Raw genomic sequence first — 18,109 nt, forward strand, 5'->3', positions numbered from 1 at the left:
ACCTCCTGCGAAGTCCTTATATTTCACCCATTTTCTTGGGAGGTCCTCGTGTTGCACCTATCTTTTTGCAGATGATTCTTTCGACGTTACGCGCGACTTGATTTATGGTCCGCAGATTTATTCGCAAATGTGAGTCACAGCGCCGTGGCATTTTACTTGATATTTGAACGAGAACGAGAGGTGCAGTGCGCACGCACAAGAAAACAAATGACGGGAGGGGGAAGAAAGGAGAAGGAGTTTATCTATTTGCAGCACGAAATTAAACGGGTGCGATCATACAAGCGCTAATGAACTGGATCCCATCAGAACCCTGCAGGTAAGTGTGCTTGGGCGAGACTAGTACTCGGATGGGTGACCTCCTGGGAAGTCCTCGTGTCGCAACAATTTTTTTTCAGACGGGTCGTTCGACGTTACGCGCGACTGGAACTCGTGTCCGCTGGTTTATACGCAAATGTGAGTCTAGAAGCAGGGGCATTTTAATCGATATTAGAACATGAATGAGAGGTGCAGTGTGAATGCACAAGGAAACAATTGATGGGAGGGGGAGGGAAGGAGAAGGAGTGTATGTATTTTCAGCACGAAATGAAAGAGGTGCGATCAAACCAGCACAAATGCAACAGATTCTATCAGAACTCCGTAGGTAAGGGTACTTGGGCGAGAGTAGTACTACCATGGGTTACCTCCTGCGAAGTCCTTATATTTCACCCATTTTCTTGTGAAGTCCTCGTGTTGCACCCATTTTTTTGCAGATGATTCTTTCGACGTTACGCACGACTTGAATTACGGTCCTCAGGTTTATTCGTAAATGTGAGTCACGGCGCTGTAGCATTTTACTTAATATTAGAACGAGAACGGGAGGTGCAGTGCGCACGCACAAGGAAACAAATGACGGGAGGGCGAAGAAAGGGGAATGAGTTTATGTATTTGCAGCGCAAAACTAAACAGGTGCGATCATACCAGCACTAAAGCCCTGGATCCCATCCGAACTCCGCAGTTGAGTGTGCTTGGGCGAGATTAGTACTCGGATGGTTGATCTCCTTGGAAGTCCTCGTGTCGCACCAATTTTTTTTCAGACGGGTCGTTCGAAGTTACGCGCGTCTGGAACTAGGGTCCGCTGGTTTATACGCAAATGTGAGTCAAGAAGTAGGGGCATTTTAATCGATATTATAACGAGAATGGGAGGTGAAGTGTGAACGCACAAGGAAACAAATGGCGGGAGGGGGAAGAAAGGAGGAGTGTATGTATTTGTAGCGCGAAATTAAACAGGTGCGATCATACCAGCAATACAGCCCCGGATCCCATCAGAACTCCGCAGTTAAGAGTGCTTGGGCGAGAGTAGTACTCGGATCGGTGACCACCTGGGAAGCCCTCGTGTTGCACCTATTTTTTTTCAGATGGGTTGTTCGACGTTACGCGTGACTTGTATTATGGTCCTCAGGTTTATTCGCAAATGTGAGTCACGGCGCTGTAGCATTTTACTTGATATTAGAACGAGAACGGGAGGTGCAGTGCGCACGCACAAGGAAACAAATGACGGGAGGGGGAAGAAAGGAGAAGGAGTTTATGTATTTGCCGCGCGAAATTAAACTGGTGCGATCATACCAGCACTAATGCACCGGATCCCATCAGAACTCCGCAGATAAGTGTGCTTGGGCGAGAGTAGTACTCGGATGGGTGACCTCTTGGGAAGTTCTGGTGTTGCACCCATTTTCTTTTTTTCAGATGTGCCGTTCGACGTTACGCGCGACTTTAATTATGGTCCGCAGATTTATTCGCAAATGTGAGTCACGGCGCCGTGACATTTTACTTGATATTTGAACGAGAACGAGAGGTGCAGTGCGCACGCACAAGGAAACAAATGACGGGAGGGGGAAAAAAGGAGAAGGAGTTTATGTATTTGCAGTGCGAAATTAAACTGGTGCGATCATACCAGCACTAATGCACCGGATCCCATCAGAACTCCGCAGATAAGTGTGCTTGGGTGAGAGTAGTACTCGGATGGGTGACCTCCTGGGAAGTCCTCGTGTCGCACTAATTTTTTTTTTCAGACGGGTCGTTCGACGTTACGTGCGACTGGAACTAGGGTCCACTGGTTTATACGCAAATGTGAGTCAAGAAGTAGGGGCATTTTAATCGATATTAGAACGAGAAGGAGAGATGCAGAGTGCACGCACAAGGAAACAAATGACGGGAGGAGGGATGGAGGGAAAAAAAGTGTATGTATTTACAGCGCAGAATGAAACATGAGCAATCATACTAGCACCAATGCAATAGATTCTATCAGAACACCGCAAGTTAAGGGTACTTGGGCGAGAGTAGTTCTAGCATGGGTTACCTCTTGTGAAGTTCTTATATTTCACCCATTTTCTTGTGAAGTCCTCGTGTTGCACCCATTTTTTTGCAGATGATTCTTTCGACGTTACGCGCGACTTGTATTATGGTCCTCAGGTTTATTCGCAAATGTGAGTCACGGCGCTGTAGCATTTTACTTGATATTAGAACGAGAACGGGAGGTGCAGTGCGCACGCACAAGGAAACAAATGACGGGAGGGGGAAGAAAGGAGAATGAGTTTATGTATTTGCAGCGCAAAATTAAATGGGTGCGATCATACTAGCACTAATGCACCGGATCCTATCAGAACTCCGCAGTTAAGTGTGCTTATGCGAGATTAGTACTCGGATGGGTGACCTCCTGGGAAGTCCTCGTGTCGCACTAATTTTTTTTCAGACGGGTCGTTCGACATTACGCGCGACTGGAACTAAGGTCCGCTGGTTTATACGCAAATGTGAGTCAAGAAGCAGGGGCATTTTAATCGATATTAGAACGAGAAAGAGAGATGCAGAGTGCACGCACAAGGAAACAAATGACGGGAGGGGGAAGAAAGGAGAAGGAGTGTATGTATTTGCAGCGCAAATATAAACTTATGCGATCATACCAGCACTAAAGCCCCGGATCCCATCAGAACTCCGCAGTTAAGTGTGCTTGGGCGAGAGTAGTACTCGGATGGGTGACCACTTGGGAAGCCCTCGTGTTGCACCTATTTTTTTCGGATGGGTTGTTCGACGTTACGCGCGAATGGAATTATGAACCGCTGGTTCATTTGCAAAGGTTAGTCACAGTGCCGGGTCATATTCCTTGATATTAGAACGAGAAAGAGAGATGCAGAGTGCACGCACAAGGAAACAAATGACGGGAGGGGGGATGGGAGGAGAAAGAGTGTATGTATTTGCAGTGCAGAATGAAACATGATGGATCATACCAGCACCTATGGAACGGATTCTATCAGAACTCCGCAGTTAAGGGTGCTTGGGCGAGAAAAGTACTCGGATGGGTGACCTCCTGCGAAGTCCTTATATTTCACCCATCTTTTTGTAGATGATTCTTTCGACGTTACGCGCGACTTGATTTACGGTCACAGGTTTATTCGCAAATGTGAGTCACGGCGTCGTGGCATTTTACTTGATATTAGAAAGAGTACGGGAGGTGTAGTGCGCAAGCACAAGGAAACAAATGACGGGAGGAGGAAGAAAAGAGAAGGAGTGTATGTATTTGAAGCGCAAAATTAAACAAGTGGCATCATACCAGCATTAATGCACTGGATCCCATCAGAACTCTGCAGTTAAGTGTGCTTGGGCGAGAGTATTACTCGGATGGGTGACTTCTTGGGAAGTCCTCGTATCGCAACAATTTTTTTTCAGATTGGTCGTTCGACGTTACGCGGGACTGGAACTATGGTCCACTGGTTTATACGAAAATGTGAGTCAAGAATCTGGGGCATTTTAATCGATATTAGAATGAGAAGGAGAGGTGCAGTGTAAACGCACAAGGAAACAAATGATGGGAGGGGGGGAGGGAAGAAGGAGTGTATGTATTTTCAGCACGAAATTAAACAAGTTCGGTCACAGCAGCACAAATCCACCGGATCCCATCAGAACTCCGCAGTTAAGTGTGCTTTGGCGAAAGTAGTACAATGATGGGTTACCTCTTGGGAAGTTCTCGTGTTGCACCCATTTTCTTTTTTTTAGATGTGCAGTTCGACGTTATGCGCGACTTTAATTATGGTCCGCAGATTGATTCGCAAATGTGAGTCACGGCGCCGTGGCATTTTACTTGATATTTGAACGAGAACGAGAGGTGCAGTGCGCACGCACAAGGAAACAAATGACGGGAGGGGGAAGAAAGGAGAAGGAGTTTATGTATTTGCAGCGCGAAATTAAACAGGTGCGATCATACCAACACTAATGCACCGAATCACATAAGAACTCCGCAGTTAAGTGTGCTTGGGCGAAAGTAGTACTCGGATGGGTTACCTCCTGGGAAGTCCTCGTGTCGCACTAATTTTTTTTTCAGACGGGTCGTTCGACGTTACGCGCGACTGGAACTAAGGTCCACTGGTTTATACGCAAATGTGAGTCAAGAGGCAGGGGCATTTTAATCGATATTAGAACGAGAAGGAGAGATGCAGAGTGCACGAACAAGGAAACAAATGACGGGAGGGGGGATGGAGGGAGAAAAAGTGTATGTATTTGCAGCGCAGAATGAAACATGAGCAATCATACCAGCACCAATGCAACGGATTCAATCAGAACTCCGCAAGTTAAGGGTGCTTGGGCGAGAGTAGCACTAGGATGGGTGACCTCCTGCGAAGTCCTTATATTTTACCAATTTTCTTAGGAAGTCCTCGTGTTGCACCCATTTTTTTGCAGATGATTCTTTCGACGATACGCGCGACTTGAATTATAGTCCTCAGGTTTATTCGCAAATGTGAGTCACGGCACCGTAGCATTTTATTTGATATTTGAACGAGCACGGGAGGTGCAGTGCGCACGCACAAGGAAACAAATGACGGGAGGGGGAAGAAAGGAGAAGGAGTTTATGTATTTGTAGCGCAGAATTAAACGGGTGCGATCATACCAGCACTAATGCACCGGATCCCGTCAGAACTTCGCAGTTACGTGTGCTTGGGCGAGAGTAGCACTCGGATGGGTGACCTCCTGGGAAGTCCTCGTGTCGCACCATTTTTTTTTCAGACGGGTCGTTCGACGTTACGCGGGACTGGAACTAGGGTCTGCTGGTTTATACGCAAATGTGAGTCAAGAAGCAGGGGTATTTTAATCGATATTAGAACGAGAAGGAGAGGTGCAGTGTGAACGCACAAGGAAACAATTGATGAGAGGGGGAGGGAAGGAGAAGGAGTGTATGTATTTTCAGCACGAAATAGAACAGGTGCGATCATACCAGCCCTAATGCAACGAATTCTATCAGAACTCCGTAGGTAAGGGTGCTTGGGCGAGAGTAGTACTAGCATGGGTTACCTCCTGCGAAGTCCTTATATTTCACCCATTTTCTTGTCAAGTTCTCGTGTCGCACCAATTTTTTTCCAGACGGGTCGTTCGACGTTACGCGCGACTGGAACAAGGGTCCACTGGTTTATACGCAAATGTGAGTCAAGAAGCAGTGGCATTTTAATCGATATTAGAACGAGAAAGAGAGATGCAGAGTGCACGCACAAGGAAACAAATGACGGGAGGGGGGATGGAGGGAGAAAAAGTATATGTATTTGCAGCTCAGAATGAAACATGAGCAATCATACCAGCACCAATGCAACGGATTCTATCAGAACTCCGCAAGTTAAAGGTGCTTGGGCGAGAGTAACACTAGGATGGGTGACTTCCTGCGAAGTCCTTATATTTCACCCATTTTCTTATGAAGTCCTCGTGTTGTACCCATTTTTTTGCAGATGATTCTTTCGACGATACGCGCGACTTGAATTATGGTCCTCAGGTTTATTCGCAAATATGAGTCATGGCACCGTAGCATTTTACTTGATATTAGAACGGGCACGGGAGGTGCATTGCGCACACACAAGGAAACAAATGACAGGAGGGGGAAGAAAGGAGAAGGAGTTTATGTATTTGCAGCGTGGAATTAGACGGGTGCGATCATACCTGCATTAATGCACCGAATCCTATCAGAACTCCGCAGTTAAGTGTGCTTGGGCGAGAGTAGTACTCGGATGGGTGATTTCCTGGGAAGTCCTCGTGTTGCACCAATTTTTTTTCAGTCAGGTTGTTCGACGTTACACGCGACTGGAACTAGGGTCCGCTGGTTTATACGCAAATGTGAGTCAAGAAGCAGGGGCATTTTAATCAATATTAGAACGAGAAGGAGAGGTGCAGTGTGAACGCATAAGGAAACAATTGATGGGAGGGGGAGGGAAGGAGAAGGAGTGTGTGTATTTTCAGCACAAAATGAAATAGGTGCGATCATACCAGCACTAATGCACCGGATCCCATCAGAACTCCGTAGTTAAGTGTGCTTGGGCGAGAGTAGTACTCAGATGGGTGACCTCCTGGGAAGTCCTCGTGTCGCAACATTTTTTTTTCAGACGGGTTGTTCGACGTTACGCAGGATTTGAACTAGGGTCCGCTGGTTTATACGCAAATGTGGGTCAAGAAGCAGAGGCATGTTAATCGATATTAGAACGAAAAAGAGAGGTGCAGTGTGAACGCACAAGGAAACAATTGATGGGAGCGGGAGGGAAGGAGAAGGAGTGTATGTATTTTCAGCACGAAATGAAACAGGCGCGATCATACCAGTACTAATGCAACGGATTCTATCAGAACTCCGTAGGTAAGGGTGCTTGGGCGAGAGTAGTACTAGCATGGGTTACCTCCTGCGAAGTCCTTATATTTCACTCATTTTCTTGTGATGTCCTCGTGTTGCACCCATTTTAATCGATATTAGAACGAGAAAGAGAGGTGCAGTGTGAACGCACAAGGAAACAATTGATGGGAGGGGGAGGGAAGGAGAAGGAGTGTATGTATTTTCAGCACAAAATGAAACAGGTGCGATCATACCAGCACTAATGCAACAGATTCTATCAGAACTCCGTAGGTAAGGGTGCTTGGGGGAGAGTAGTACTAGCAAGGGTTACCTCCTGCGAAGTCCTTATATTTCACCCATTTTCTTGTAAAATTCATCGTGTTGCACCCATTTTTTTGCAGATGATTCTTTCGACGTTACGCGCGATTTGAATTATGGTCCTCAGGTTTACTCGCAAATGTGAGTCACGGCACCGTGGCATTTTACTTGATATTAGAACGAGAACGGGAGGTAAAGTGCGCACGCACAAGGAAACAAATGACGGGAGGGGGAAGAAAGGAGAAGGAGTGTATGTATTTGCAGCGCGAAATGAAACAGGTGCGATCATACCAGCACTAATGCAACGGATTCTATCAGAAATCCGTAGGTAAGGGTGCTTAGGCGAGAGTAGTACTAGCAAGGGTTACCTCCTGCGAAGTCCTTATATTTCACCCATTTTCTTGTAAAATTCATCGTGTTGCACCCATTTTTTTGCAGATGATTCTTTCGACGTCACGCGCGATTTGAATTATGGTCCTTAGGTTTATTCGCAAATGTGAGTCACGGCACCGTGGCATTTTACTTGATATTAGAACGAGAACGGGAGGTAAAGTGCGCACGCACAAGGAAACAAATGACGGGAGGGGGAAGAAAGGGGAATGAGTGTATGTATTTGCAGCGCGAAATTAAACAGGTGCGATAATACCAGCACAAATGCACCGGATACCATCAGAACTCCGCAGTTAAGTGTGCTTTGGCGAAAGTAGTACAATGATGGGTTACCTCGTGGGAAGTTCTCGTGTTGCACCCTTTTTTTTTCAGATGTGCCGTTCGACGTTACGAGCGACTTTAAATATGGTCTGCAGATTTATTCGCAAATGTGAGTCACGGCGCCGTGGCATTTTACCTGATATTTGAACGAGAACGAGAGGTGCAGTGCGCACGCACAAGGAAACAAATGACGGGAGGGGGAAGAAAGGAGAAGGAGTGTATGTATTTGCAGCGCGAAATGAAACAGGTGCGATCATACTAGCACTAATGCAACGGATTCTATCAGAACTCCGTAGGTAAGGGTGTTTGGGCGAGAGTAGTACTAGCATGGGTTACCTCTTGTGAAGTTCTTATATTTCACCCATTTTCTTGTGAAGTCCTCGTGTTGCACCCATTTTTTTGCAGATGATTCTTTCGACGTTACGCGCGACTTGTATTATGGTCCTTAGGTTTATTCGCAAATGTGAGTCACGGCGCTGTAGCATTTTACTTGATATTAGAACGAGAACGGGAGGTGCAGTGCGCACGCACAAGGAAACAAATGACGGGAGGGGGAAGAAAGGGGAATGAGTTTATGTATTTGCAGCGCAAAATTAAATGGGTGCGATCATACCATCACTAATGCACCGGATCCTATCAGAACTCCGCAATTAAGTGTGCTTATGCGAGATTAGTACTCGGATGGGTGACCTCCTGGGAAGTCCTCGTGTCGCACTAATTTTTTTTCAGACGGGTCGTTCGACATTACGCGCGACTGGAACTAGGGTCCGCTGGTTTATACGCAAATGTGAGTCAAGAAGCAGGGGCATTTTAATCGATATTAGAACGAGAAAGAGAGATGCAGAGTGCACGCACAAGGAAACAAATGACGGGAGGGGGAAGAAAGGAGAAGGAGTGTATGTATTTGCAGCGCAAATATAAACTTATGCGATCATACCAGCACTAAAGCCCCGGATCCCATCAGAACTCCGCAGTTAAGTGTGCTTGGGCGAGAGTAGTACTCGGATGGGTGACCACCTGGGAAGCCCTCGTGTTGCACCTATTTTTTTCGGATGGGTTGTTCGACGTTACGCGCGAATGGAATTATGAACCGCTGGTTCATTTGCAAAGGTTAGTCACAGTGCCGGGTCATATTCCTTGATATTAGAACAAGAAAGAGAGATGCAGAGTGCACGCACAAGGAAACAAATGACGGGAGGGGGGATGGGAGGAGAAAGAGTGTATGTATTTGCAGTGCAGAATGAAACATGATGGATCATACCAGCACCTATGGAACGGATTCTATCAGAACTCTGCAGTTAAGGGTGCTTGGGCGAGAAAAGTACTCGGATGGGTGACCTCCTGCGAAGTCCTTATATTTCACCCATTTTCTTGGCAGGTCCTCGTGTTGCACCCATCTTTTTGGAGATGATTCTTTCGATGTTACGCGCGAATGGAATTATAAACCGCTGGTTCATTTGCAAAGGTGAGTCACGGCGCCGTGGCATTTTACTTTATATTAGAACGAGTACGGGAGGTGCAGTGCGCACGCACAAGGAAACAAATGACGGGAGGAGGAAGAAAAGAGAAGGCGTGTGTGTATTTGAAGTGTAAAATTAAACAAGTGGCATCATACCAGCACTAATGCACTTGATCCCATCAGAACTCTGCAGTTAAGTGTGCTTGGGCGAGAGTAGTACTCGGATGGGTAACCTCTTGAGAAGTCCTTGTATTGCAACAATTTTTGTTCAGATGGGTCGTTCGACGTTACGCGTGACTGGAACTATGGTCCGCTGGTTTATACGCAAATGTGAGTCAAGAATCAGGGGCATTTTAATCCATATTCGAACGAGAAGGAGAGGTGCAGTGTGAACGCACAAGGAAACAAATGATGAGAGGGGGGGAGGGAAGAAGGAGTGTATGTATTTTCAGCACGAAATTAAACAGGTGCGGTCACACCAGCACTAATGCACCGGATCCCATCAGAACTCCGCAGTTAAGTGTGCTTTGGCGAAAGTAGTACAATGATGGGTTACCTCCTGGGAAGTTCTCGTCAGTTTCTTTTTTTCGGATGTGCCGTTCGATGTTACGCGCGACTTTAATTATGGTCCGCAGATTTATTCGCAAATGTGAGTCACGGCGCCGTGGCATTTTACTTGATATTTGAACGAGAACGAGAGGTGCAGTGCGCACGCACAAGGGAATAAATGACGGGAGGGGGAAGAAATGAGAAGGAGTGTATGTATTTGCAGCACGAAGTTAAACAGGTGCAATCATACCAGCACTACAGCCCCCGATCCCATCAGAACTCCGCAGTTAAGTGTGCTTGGGTGAGAGTAGTACTCGGATCGGTGACCACCTGGGAAGCCCTCGTGTTGCACCTATTTTTTTTCGGATGTGTTGTTCGACGTTACGCGCGATTTGAATTATAAACCGCTGGTTCATTTTCAAAGGTGAGTCACGGTGCCGGGGCATATTACTTGATATTAGAACGAGAAAGAGAGATGCAGAGTGCACGCACAAGGAAACAAATGACGGGAGGGGGGATGGGAGGAGAAAGAGTGTATGTATTTGTAGTGCAGAATGAGACATGAGGGATCATGCCAGCACTAATGCAACGGATTCTATTAGAACTCCGCAGTTAAGGGTGCTTGGGCGAGAAAAGTACTCGGATGGGTGACCTCCTGCGAAGTCCTTATATTTCACCCATTTTCTTGGGAGGTCCTCGTGTTGCACCCATCTTTTTGCAGATGATTCTTTCGACGTTACGCGCGACTTGATTTATGGTCCGCAGGTTTATTCGCAAATGTGATTCACGGCGCCGTGGCATTTTACTTGATATTAGAACGAGTACGGGAGGTGTAGTTCGCACGCACAAGGAAACAATTGACGGGATGAGGAAGAAAAGAGAAGGAGTGTATGTATTTGAAGCGCAAAATTAAACAAGTGGCATCATACCAGCACTAATGCACTAGATCCCATCAGAACTCTGCAGTTAAGTGTGCTTGGGCGAGATTAATACTCGGATGGGTGACCTCTTGGGAAGTCCTCCTACCGCAAAAATTTTCTTTCAGATGGGTCATTCGACGCTACGCGCAACTGGAACTATGGTCCGCTGGCTTATACGCAAATGTGAGTCAAGAATCAGGGGCATTTTAATCGATATTAGAACGAGAAGGAGAGGTGCAGTGTGAACGCACAAGGAAATAAATGATGGAAGGGGGGGAGGGAAGAAGGAGTTTATGTATTTTCAGAACGAAATTAAATAGGTGCGGTCACACCAGCACAAATGCACCGGATCCCATCAGAACTCCGCAGTGAAGTGTGCTTTGGCGAAAGTAGTACAATGATGGGTTACCTCCTGGGAAGTTCTCGTGTTGCACCCATCTTCTTTTTTTCAGATGTGCCGTTCGACGTTACGCGCGACTTTAATTATGGTCCGCAGATTTATTCGCAAATGTGAGTCACGGCGCCGTGGCATTTTACTTGATATTTGAACGAGAACGAGAGGTGCATTACGCACGCACAAGGAAACAAATGACGGGAGGGGGAGGAAAGGAGAAGGAGTGTATGTATTTGCAGCGCGAAATGAAACAGGTGCGATCATACCAGCACTAATGCAACGGATTCTATCAGAAATCCGTAGGTAAGGGTGCTTAGGCGAGAGTAGTACTAGCATGGGTTACCTCCTGCGAAGTCCTTATATTTGACATATTTTCTTGTGAAGTCCTCGTGTTGCACCCATTTTTTTACAGATGATTCTTTCGACGTTACACGCGACTTGTATTATGGTCCTCAGGTTTATTCGCAAATGTGAGTCACGGCGCTGTAGCATTTTACTTGATATTAGAACGAGAACGGGAGGTACAGTGCGCACGCACAAGGAAACAAATGACGGGAGGGGGAAGAAAGGGGAATGAGTTTATGTATTTGCAGCGCAAAATTAAACAGGTGCGATCATACCAGCACTAATGCACCGGATCCCATCAGAACTCCGCAGTGAAGTTTGCTTGGGCGAGATTAGTACTCGGATGGGTGACCTCCTGGGAAGTCCTCGTGTCGCACCAATTTTTTTTCAGACGGGTCGTTCGACGTTACGCGCGTCTGGAACTAGGGTCCGCTGGTTTATACGCAAATGTGAGTCAAGAAGCAGGGGCATTTTAATCGATATTAGAACGAGAATGAGAGGTGAAGTGTGAACGCACAAGGAAACAAATGACGGGAGGGGGAAGAATGGAGAAGGAGTGTATGTATTTGCAGCGCGAAATTAAACAGGTGCGATCATACCAGCACTAAAGCTCCGGATCCCATTAGAACCCCGTAGTTAAGTGTGCCTGGGCGAGGGTAGTACTCGGATGGGTGACCACTTGGGAAGCCCTCGTGTTGCACCTATTTTTTTTCAGATGGGTTGTTCGACGTTACGCGGGAATGGAATTATAAATCGCTGGTTCATTTGCAAAGGTGAGTCACGATGCCGGGGCATATTACTTGATATTAGAACGAGAAATAGAGATGAAGAGTGCACGCACAAAGAAACAAATGACGGGAAGAGGGATGGAAGGAGAAAGAGTGTATGTATTTGCAGTGCAGAATGAAACATGAGGGATCATACCAGCACTAATGCAACGGATTCTATCAGAACTCCACAGTTAAGGGTGCTTGGGGGAGAGTAGTACTTCGGATGGGTGACCACTTGGGAAGTTCTCGTGTTGCACCCATTTTTTTGGGAGGTCCTCGTGTTGCACTCATCTTTTTGCAGATGATTCTTTCGACGTTACGCGCGACTTGATTTATGGTTCGCAGGTTTATTCGCAAATTTGAGTCACGGAGCCGTGGCATTTTACTTGATATTATAACGACTACGGGAGGTGCAGTGCGCACGCACAATGAAACAAATGACGGGAGAAGGAAGAAAAGAGAAGGAGTGTATGTATTTGAAGCACAAAATTAAACAAGTGGCATCATACCAGCACTAATGCACTGGATCCCATCAGAACTCTGCAGTTAAGCGTGCTTGGGCGAGAGTAGTACTCGGATGGATGACCTCTTGGGAAGTCCTCGTATCGCAATAATTTTTTTTCAGATGGGTCGTTCGACGTTACGCGCGACTGGAACTATGGTCCGCTGGTTTATACGCAAATGTGAGTCAAGAATCAGGGGCATTTTTATCGATATTAGAACGAGAAGGAGAGGTGCAGTGTGAACGCACAAGGAAACAAATGATGGGAGGGGGGGGAGGGAAGAAGGAGTGTATGTATTTTCAGCACGAAATTAAACAGGTGCGGTCACACCAGCACTAATGCACCGGATCCCATCAGAACTTCGCAGTTAAGTGTGCTTTGGCGAAAGTAGTACAATGATGGGTTACCTCCTGGGAAGTTCTCGTGTTGCACCCAGTTTCTTTTTTTCAGATGTGTCGTTCGACGTTACGCGCGACTTTAATTATGGTCCGCAGATTTATTCGCAAATGTGAGTCAATAAGCAGGGGCATTTTAATCGATATTAGAACGAGAATGAGAGGTGAAGTGTTAACGCACAAGGATACAAATGACAGGAGGGGGAAGAAAGGAGAAGGAGTGTATGTATTTGCAGCGCGAAGTTAAACAGGTGCAATCATACCAGCACTACAGCCCCCGATCCCATCAGAACTCCGCAGTTAAGTGTGCTTGGGTGAGAGTAGTACTCGGATCGGTGACCACCTGGGAAGCCCTCGTGTTGCACCTATTTTTTTTCGGATGTGTTGTTCGACGTTACGCGCGATTGGAATTATAAACCGCTGGTTCATTTGCAAAGGTGAGTCACGGTGCCGGAGCATATTACTTGATATTAGAACGAGAAAGAGAGATGCAGAGTGCACGCACAAGGAAACAAATGACGGGAGGGTGGATGGGAGGAGAAAGAGTGTATGTATTTGCAGTGCAGAATGAAACATGATGGATCATACCAGCACTAATGCAACGGATTCTATTAGAACTCCGCAGTTAAGGGTGCTTGGGCGAGAAAAGTACTCGGATTGGTGACCTCCTATGAAGTCCTTATATTTCACCCATTTTCTTGGGAGGTCCTCGTGTTGCACCCATCTTTTTGCAGATGATTCTTTTGACATTACGCGCGACTTGATTTATGGTCCGCAGGTTTATTCGCAAAAGTGAGTCAAGGCGCCGTGGCATTTTACTTGATATTAGAACGAGTACGGGAGGTGCAGTGCGCACGCACAAGGAAACAAATGACAGGAGGAGGAAGAAAAGAGAAGGAGTGTATGTATTTGAAGCGCAAAATTAAACAAGTGGCATCATACCAGCACTAATGCACTGGATCCCATCAGAACTATGCAGTTAAGCGTGCTTGGGCGAGAGTAGTACTCGGATGGATGACCTCTTGGGAAGTCCTCGTATCGCAATAATTTTTTTTCAGATGGGTCGTTCGACGTTACGCGCGACTGGAACTATGGTCCGCTGGTTTATACGCAAATGTGAGTCAAGAATCAGGGGCATTTTTATCGATATTAGAACGAGAAGGAGAGGTGCAGTGTGAACGCACAAGGAAACAAATGATGGGAGGGGGGGAGGGAAGAAGGAGTGTATGTATTTTCAGCACGAAATTAAACAGGTGCGGTCACACCAGCACAAATGCACCGGATCCCATCAGAACTCCGCAGTTAAGTGTGCTTTGGCGAAAGTAGTACAATGATGGGTTACCTCCTGGGAAGTTCTCGTGTTGCACCCATTTTCTTTTTTTCAGATGTGCCGTTCGACGTTACGCGCGACTTTAATTATGGTCCGCAGGTTTATTCGCAAATGTGAGTCACGGCGCCGTGGCATTTTACTTGATATTTGAACGAGAACGAGAGGTGCTGTGTGAACGCACAAGGAAACAAATGATGGGAGGGGGGAGGGAAGAAGGAGTGTATGTATTTTCAGCACGAAATTAAACAGGTGCGGTCACACCAGCACAAATGCACCGGATTTCATCAGAACTCCGCAGTTAAGTGTGCTTTGGCGAAAGTAGTACATTGATGGGTTACCTCCTGGGAAGTTCTCGTGTTGCACCCATTTTTTTGCAGATGATTCTTTCGACGATTCGCGCGACTTGAATTATGGTCCTGAGGTTTATTCACAAATGTGAGTCACGGCACCGTAGCATTTTACTTGATATTAGAACGAGCACGGGAGGTGCAGTGTGCACGCACAAGGAAAAAAATGACGGGAGGGGGAAGAAAAGAGAAGGAGTTTATGTATTTGCAGCGCGAAATTAAACTGGTGCGATCATACCAGCACTAATGCACCGGATCCCATCAGAACTCCGCAGATAAGTGTGCTTGGGCGAGAGTAGTACTCGGATGGGTGACCTCCTGGGAAGTCCTCGTGTCGCACTAATTTTTTTTTAGGACGGGTCGTTCGACGTTACGCAAGACTTGAACTAGGGTCCACTGGTTTATACGCAAATGTGAGTCAAGAAGCAGGGGCATTTTAATCGATATTAGAACGAGAAGGAGAGATGCAGAGTGCACGCAAAAGGAAACAAATGACGGGAGGGGGGATGGAGGGAGAAAAAGTGTATGTATTTGCAGCGCAGAATGAAACATGAGCAATCATACCAGCACTAATGCAACGGATTCTATCAGAACTCCGCAAGTTAAGGGTGCTTGGGCGAGAGTAGCTCTAGGATGGGTGACCTCCTGCGAAGTCCTTATATTTTACCCATTTTCTTAGCAAGTCCTCGTGTTGCACCCATTTTTTTGCAGATGATTCTTTCGACGATACGCGCGACTTGAATTATAGTCCTCAGGTTTAACTGCAGATGTGAGTCACGGCACCGTAGCATTTTAATTGATATTAGAACGAGCACGGGAGGTGCAGTGTGCACGCACAAGGAAATAAATGACGGGAGCGGGAAGAAAGGAGAAGGAGTTTATGTTTTTGCAGCGCAGAATTAAAAGGGTGCGATCATACCAGCACTAATGCACCGGATCCCATCAGAACTTCGCAGTTAATTGTGCTTGGGCGAGAGTAGTACTCGGATGGGTGACCTCCTGGGAAGTCCTTGTGTCGCAAAAATTTAATTTCAGACGGGTCGTTCGACGTTACGCGCGACTGAAACTATGGTCCGCTGGTTTATACCCAAATGTGAGTCAAGAAGTTGGGGCATTTTAATCCGTATTAGAACGAGAAAGAGAGGTGCAGTGTGAACGCACAAGGAAACAATTGATGGGAGGGGGAGGGAAGGAGAAGGAGTATATGTATTTTCAGCACGAAATGAAATAGGTGCGATCATACCAGCACTAATGGAACGAATTCTATCAGAACTTCGTAGGTAAGGGTGCTTGGGCGAGAGTAGTACTAGCATGGGTTACCTCCTGCGAAGTCCTTATATTTCACCCATTTTCTGGTGAAGTTCTTGTGTTGCACCCATTTTTTTTTCTTCATATGTGTCGTTCGCCGTTACGCGTGACTTTAATTATGGTCCGCTGATTTATTCGCAAATGTGAGTCACGGCGCCGTGGCATTTTACTTGATATTTGAACGAGAACGAGAGGTGCAGTGCGCACCCACAAGGAAACAAATGACCGGAGGGGGAAGAAAGGAGAAGGAGTTTATGTATTTGGAGCGTGAAAAATAAGGTGCGATCATACCATCACTAATGCACCGGATCCCATCAGAACTTCTCAGTTAAGTGTGCTTGGGCGGGAGTAGTACTCGAATGGGTGACCTCCTGGGAAGTCCTTGTGTCGCACTAATTTTTTTTTCTGACGGGTTGTTCGACGTTACGCGCGACTGGAACTAGGGTCCACTGATTTATACGCAAATGTGAATCAAGAAGCACGGGAATTTTAATCGATATTAGAACGAGAAGGAGAGATGCAGAGTGCACGCACAAGGAAACAAATAACGGGAGGGGGGATGGAGAGAGAAAAAGTGTATGTATTTAAAGCACAGAATGAAACATGAGCAATCATACCAGCACCAATGCAACAGATTCTATCAGAACTCCGCAAATTAAGGATGCTTGGGCGAGAGTAGCACTAGGATGGGTGACCTCCTACGAAGTCCTTATATTTCACCAATTTTCTTAGGAAGTTCTCGTGTTACACCCATTTTTTTGCAGATGAATTTTTCGACGATACGCGCGACTTGAATTATGGTCCTCAGGTTTATTCGCAAATGTGAGTCACGGCACCGTTGCATTTTACTTGATATTAGAACGAGCACGGGAGGTGCAGTACGCACGCACAAGGAAACAAATGACAGGAGGGGCAAGAAAGGAGAAGGAGTTTATGTATTTGCAGTGCAGAATTAAACGGGTGCGATCATACCAGCACAAATGCAACGGATCCCATCAGAACTCCGTAGTTAAGTGTGCTTTGGCGAAAGTAGTACAATGATGGGTTACCTCCTGGGAAGTTCTCGTGTTGCACCCATTTTCTTTTTTTCAGGTGTGCCGTTCGACGTTACGCGCGACTTTAATTATGGTCCGCAGATTTATTCGCAAATGTGAGTCACGGCGACGTGGAATTTTAATTGATATTTGAATAAGAACGAGAGGCGCAGTGCTGACGCACAAGGAAACAAATGACGGGAGTTTATGTATTTGCAGCGCGAAATTAAACGGGTGCGATCATACCAGCACTATTGCACCGGATCTCATCAGAACTCCGCAGTTAAGTGTGTTTGGGCGAGTGTAGTACTCGGATGGGTGACCTCTTGGGAAGTTCTCGTGTCGCACTACTTTTTTTTTCAGAGGGGTCATTCGACGTTACGAGCGACTGGAACTAGGGTCCACTGGTTTATACGCAAATGTGAGTCAAGAAGCAGGGGCATTTTAATCGATATTAGAACGAGAAGGAGAGATCCAGAGTGCACGCACAAGGAAACAAATGACGGGAGGGGGGATGAAGGGAGAAAAAGTGTATGTATTTGCAGCACAGAATGAAACATGAGCAATCATACAAGCACCAATGCAACGGATTCTATCAGAACTCCGCAAGTTAAGGGTGCTTGGGCGAGAGTAGCTCTAGGATTGGTGACCTCCTGCGAAGTCCTTATATTTCACCCATTTTCTTAGGAAGTCCTCGTGTTGCACCCATTTTTTTGCAGATGATTCTTTCGACGATACGCGCGACTTGAATTATGGTCATCAGGTTTATTGGCAAATCTGAGTCACGGCACCGTAGCATTTTACTTGATATTAGAACGAGCACGAGAGGTGCAGTGCGCACGCACAAGGAAACAAATAACGGGAGGGGGAAGAAAGGAGAAGGAGTTTATGTATTTGAAGCGCGGAATTAAACGGGTGCGATCATACCAGCACAAATGCAACGGAGCCCATCAGAACTCCGCAGTTAAGTGTACTTCGGCGAAAGTAGTACAATGATGGGTTACCTCCTGGGAAGTTCTCGTGTTGCACCCATTTTCTTTTTTTCAGATGTGCCGTTCGACGTTACGCGTGACTTTAATTATGGTCCGCAGATTTATTCGCAAATGTGAGTCACGGCGC

General features: G+C 46.4%; 7 non-coding genes and 27 pseudogenes across 7 annotated transcripts; all 34 read left to right on the plus strand.

Annotated features, from left to right (window-relative positions):
- The first annotated feature begins 265 nt into the window (after positions 1-265).
- On the plus strand, positions 266-384 carry LOC148262663 (5S ribosomal RNA; annotated as a pseudogene).
- Positions 385-943: 559 nt separating this feature from the next.
- LOC148262664 (5S ribosomal RNA) lies at positions 944-1,062 on the plus strand (annotated as a pseudogene).
- A 202-nt stretch (positions 1,063-1,264) lies between these two features.
- LOC148262665 (5S ribosomal RNA) lies at positions 1,265-1,383 on the plus strand (annotated as a pseudogene).
- A 205-nt stretch (positions 1,384-1,588) lies between these two features.
- LOC148262666 (5S ribosomal RNA) lies at positions 1,589-1,707 on the plus strand. Its single transcript, XR_015820501.1, has one exon. It is a non-coding gene; the product is annotated as a 5S ribosomal RNA (ribosomal RNA).
- Positions 1,708-1,916: 209 nt separating this feature from the next.
- On the plus strand, positions 1,917-2,035 carry LOC148262667 (5S ribosomal RNA). The gene has a single exon (XR_015819528.1). It is a non-coding gene; the product is annotated as a 5S ribosomal RNA (ribosomal RNA).
- Positions 2,036-2,598: 563 nt separating this feature from the next.
- LOC148262668 (5S ribosomal RNA) lies at positions 2,599-2,717 on the plus strand (annotated as a pseudogene).
- Positions 2,718-2,922: 205 nt separating this feature from the next.
- Positions 2,923-3,041, plus strand: LOC148262669 (5S ribosomal RNA; annotated as a pseudogene).
- A 529-nt stretch (positions 3,042-3,570) lies between these two features.
- On the plus strand, positions 3,571-3,688 carry LOC148262670 (5S ribosomal RNA; annotated as a pseudogene).
- Positions 3,689-3,892: 204 nt separating this feature from the next.
- Positions 3,893-4,011, plus strand: LOC148262671 (5S ribosomal RNA; annotated as a pseudogene).
- Positions 4,012-4,220: 209 nt separating this feature from the next.
- LOC148262672 (5S ribosomal RNA) lies at positions 4,221-4,339 on the plus strand (annotated as a pseudogene).
- Positions 4,340-4,901: 562 nt separating this feature from the next.
- LOC148262673 (5S ribosomal RNA) lies at positions 4,902-5,020 on the plus strand (annotated as a pseudogene).
- A 915-nt stretch (positions 5,021-5,935) lies between these two features.
- LOC148262674 (5S ribosomal RNA) lies at positions 5,936-6,054 on the plus strand (annotated as a pseudogene).
- Positions 6,055-6,259: 205 nt separating this feature from the next.
- Positions 6,260-6,378, plus strand: LOC148262675 (5S ribosomal RNA). Its single transcript, XR_015821130.1, has one exon. It is a non-coding gene; the product is annotated as a 5S ribosomal RNA (ribosomal RNA).
- A 1,179-nt stretch (positions 6,379-7,557) lies between these two features.
- LOC148262676 (5S ribosomal RNA) lies at positions 7,558-7,676 on the plus strand (annotated as a pseudogene).
- A 559-nt stretch (positions 7,677-8,235) lies between these two features.
- LOC148262677 (5S ribosomal RNA) lies at positions 8,236-8,354 on the plus strand (annotated as a pseudogene).
- A 205-nt stretch (positions 8,355-8,559) lies between these two features.
- On the plus strand, positions 8,560-8,678 carry LOC148262678 (5S ribosomal RNA; annotated as a pseudogene).
- Positions 8,679-9,238: 560 nt separating this feature from the next.
- Positions 9,239-9,356, plus strand: LOC148262679 (5S ribosomal RNA; annotated as a pseudogene).
- Positions 9,357-9,560: 204 nt separating this feature from the next.
- LOC148262680 (5S ribosomal RNA) lies at positions 9,561-9,681 on the plus strand (annotated as a pseudogene).
- A 199-nt stretch (positions 9,682-9,880) lies between these two features.
- On the plus strand, positions 9,881-9,999 carry LOC148262681 (5S ribosomal RNA; annotated as a pseudogene).
- Positions 10,000-10,882: 883 nt separating this feature from the next.
- On the plus strand, positions 10,883-11,001 carry LOC148262682 (5S ribosomal RNA; annotated as a pseudogene).
- Positions 11,002-11,564: 563 nt separating this feature from the next.
- On the plus strand, positions 11,565-11,683 carry LOC148262683 (5S ribosomal RNA). Its single transcript, XR_015820472.1, has one exon. It is a non-coding gene; the product is annotated as a 5S ribosomal RNA (ribosomal RNA).
- A 205-nt stretch (positions 11,684-11,888) lies between these two features.
- Positions 11,889-12,007, plus strand: LOC148262684 (5S ribosomal RNA). Its single transcript, XR_015819785.1, has one exon. It is a non-coding gene; the product is annotated as a 5S ribosomal RNA (ribosomal RNA).
- A 562-nt stretch (positions 12,008-12,569) lies between these two features.
- LOC148262685 (5S ribosomal RNA) lies at positions 12,570-12,687 on the plus strand (annotated as a pseudogene).
- Positions 12,688-12,892: 205 nt separating this feature from the next.
- On the plus strand, positions 12,893-13,011 carry LOC148262686 (5S ribosomal RNA; annotated as a pseudogene).
- Positions 13,012-13,220: 209 nt separating this feature from the next.
- On the plus strand, positions 13,221-13,339 carry LOC148262687 (5S ribosomal RNA; annotated as a pseudogene).
- Positions 13,340-13,900: 561 nt separating this feature from the next.
- LOC148262688 (5S ribosomal RNA) lies at positions 13,901-14,018 on the plus strand (annotated as a pseudogene).
- A 204-nt stretch (positions 14,019-14,222) lies between these two features.
- Positions 14,223-14,341, plus strand: LOC148262689 (5S ribosomal RNA; annotated as a pseudogene).
- Positions 14,342-14,548: 207 nt separating this feature from the next.
- On the plus strand, positions 14,549-14,667 carry LOC148262690 (5S ribosomal RNA; annotated as a pseudogene).
- Positions 14,668-14,872: 205 nt separating this feature from the next.
- On the plus strand, positions 14,873-14,991 carry LOC148262691 (5S ribosomal RNA). The gene has a single exon (XR_015820389.1). It is a non-coding gene; the product is annotated as a 5S ribosomal RNA (ribosomal RNA).
- A 562-nt stretch (positions 14,992-15,553) lies between these two features.
- Positions 15,554-15,672, plus strand: LOC148262692 (5S ribosomal RNA; annotated as a pseudogene).
- Positions 15,673-16,233: 561 nt separating this feature from the next.
- LOC148262693 (5S ribosomal RNA) lies at positions 16,234-16,352 on the plus strand (annotated as a pseudogene).
- A 562-nt stretch (positions 16,353-16,914) lies between these two features.
- LOC148262694 (5S ribosomal RNA) lies at positions 16,915-17,033 on the plus strand (annotated as a pseudogene).
- A 189-nt stretch (positions 17,034-17,222) lies between these two features.
- On the plus strand, positions 17,223-17,341 carry LOC148262695 (5S ribosomal RNA). The gene has a single exon (XR_015820496.1). It is a non-coding gene; the product is annotated as a 5S ribosomal RNA (ribosomal RNA).
- Positions 17,342-17,903: 562 nt separating this feature from the next.
- LOC148262696 (5S ribosomal RNA) lies at positions 17,904-18,022 on the plus strand (annotated as a pseudogene).
- Positions 18,023-18,109: the final 87 nt, after the last annotated feature.

This window comes from Carica papaya, chromosome 5 (assembly GCF_054855325.1).
Source record: "Carica papaya isolate Zhongbai chromosome 5, ASM5485532v1, whole genome shotgun sequence".
NCBI lineage: Eukaryota > Viridiplantae > Streptophyta > Magnoliopsida > Brassicales > Caricaceae > Carica > Carica papaya.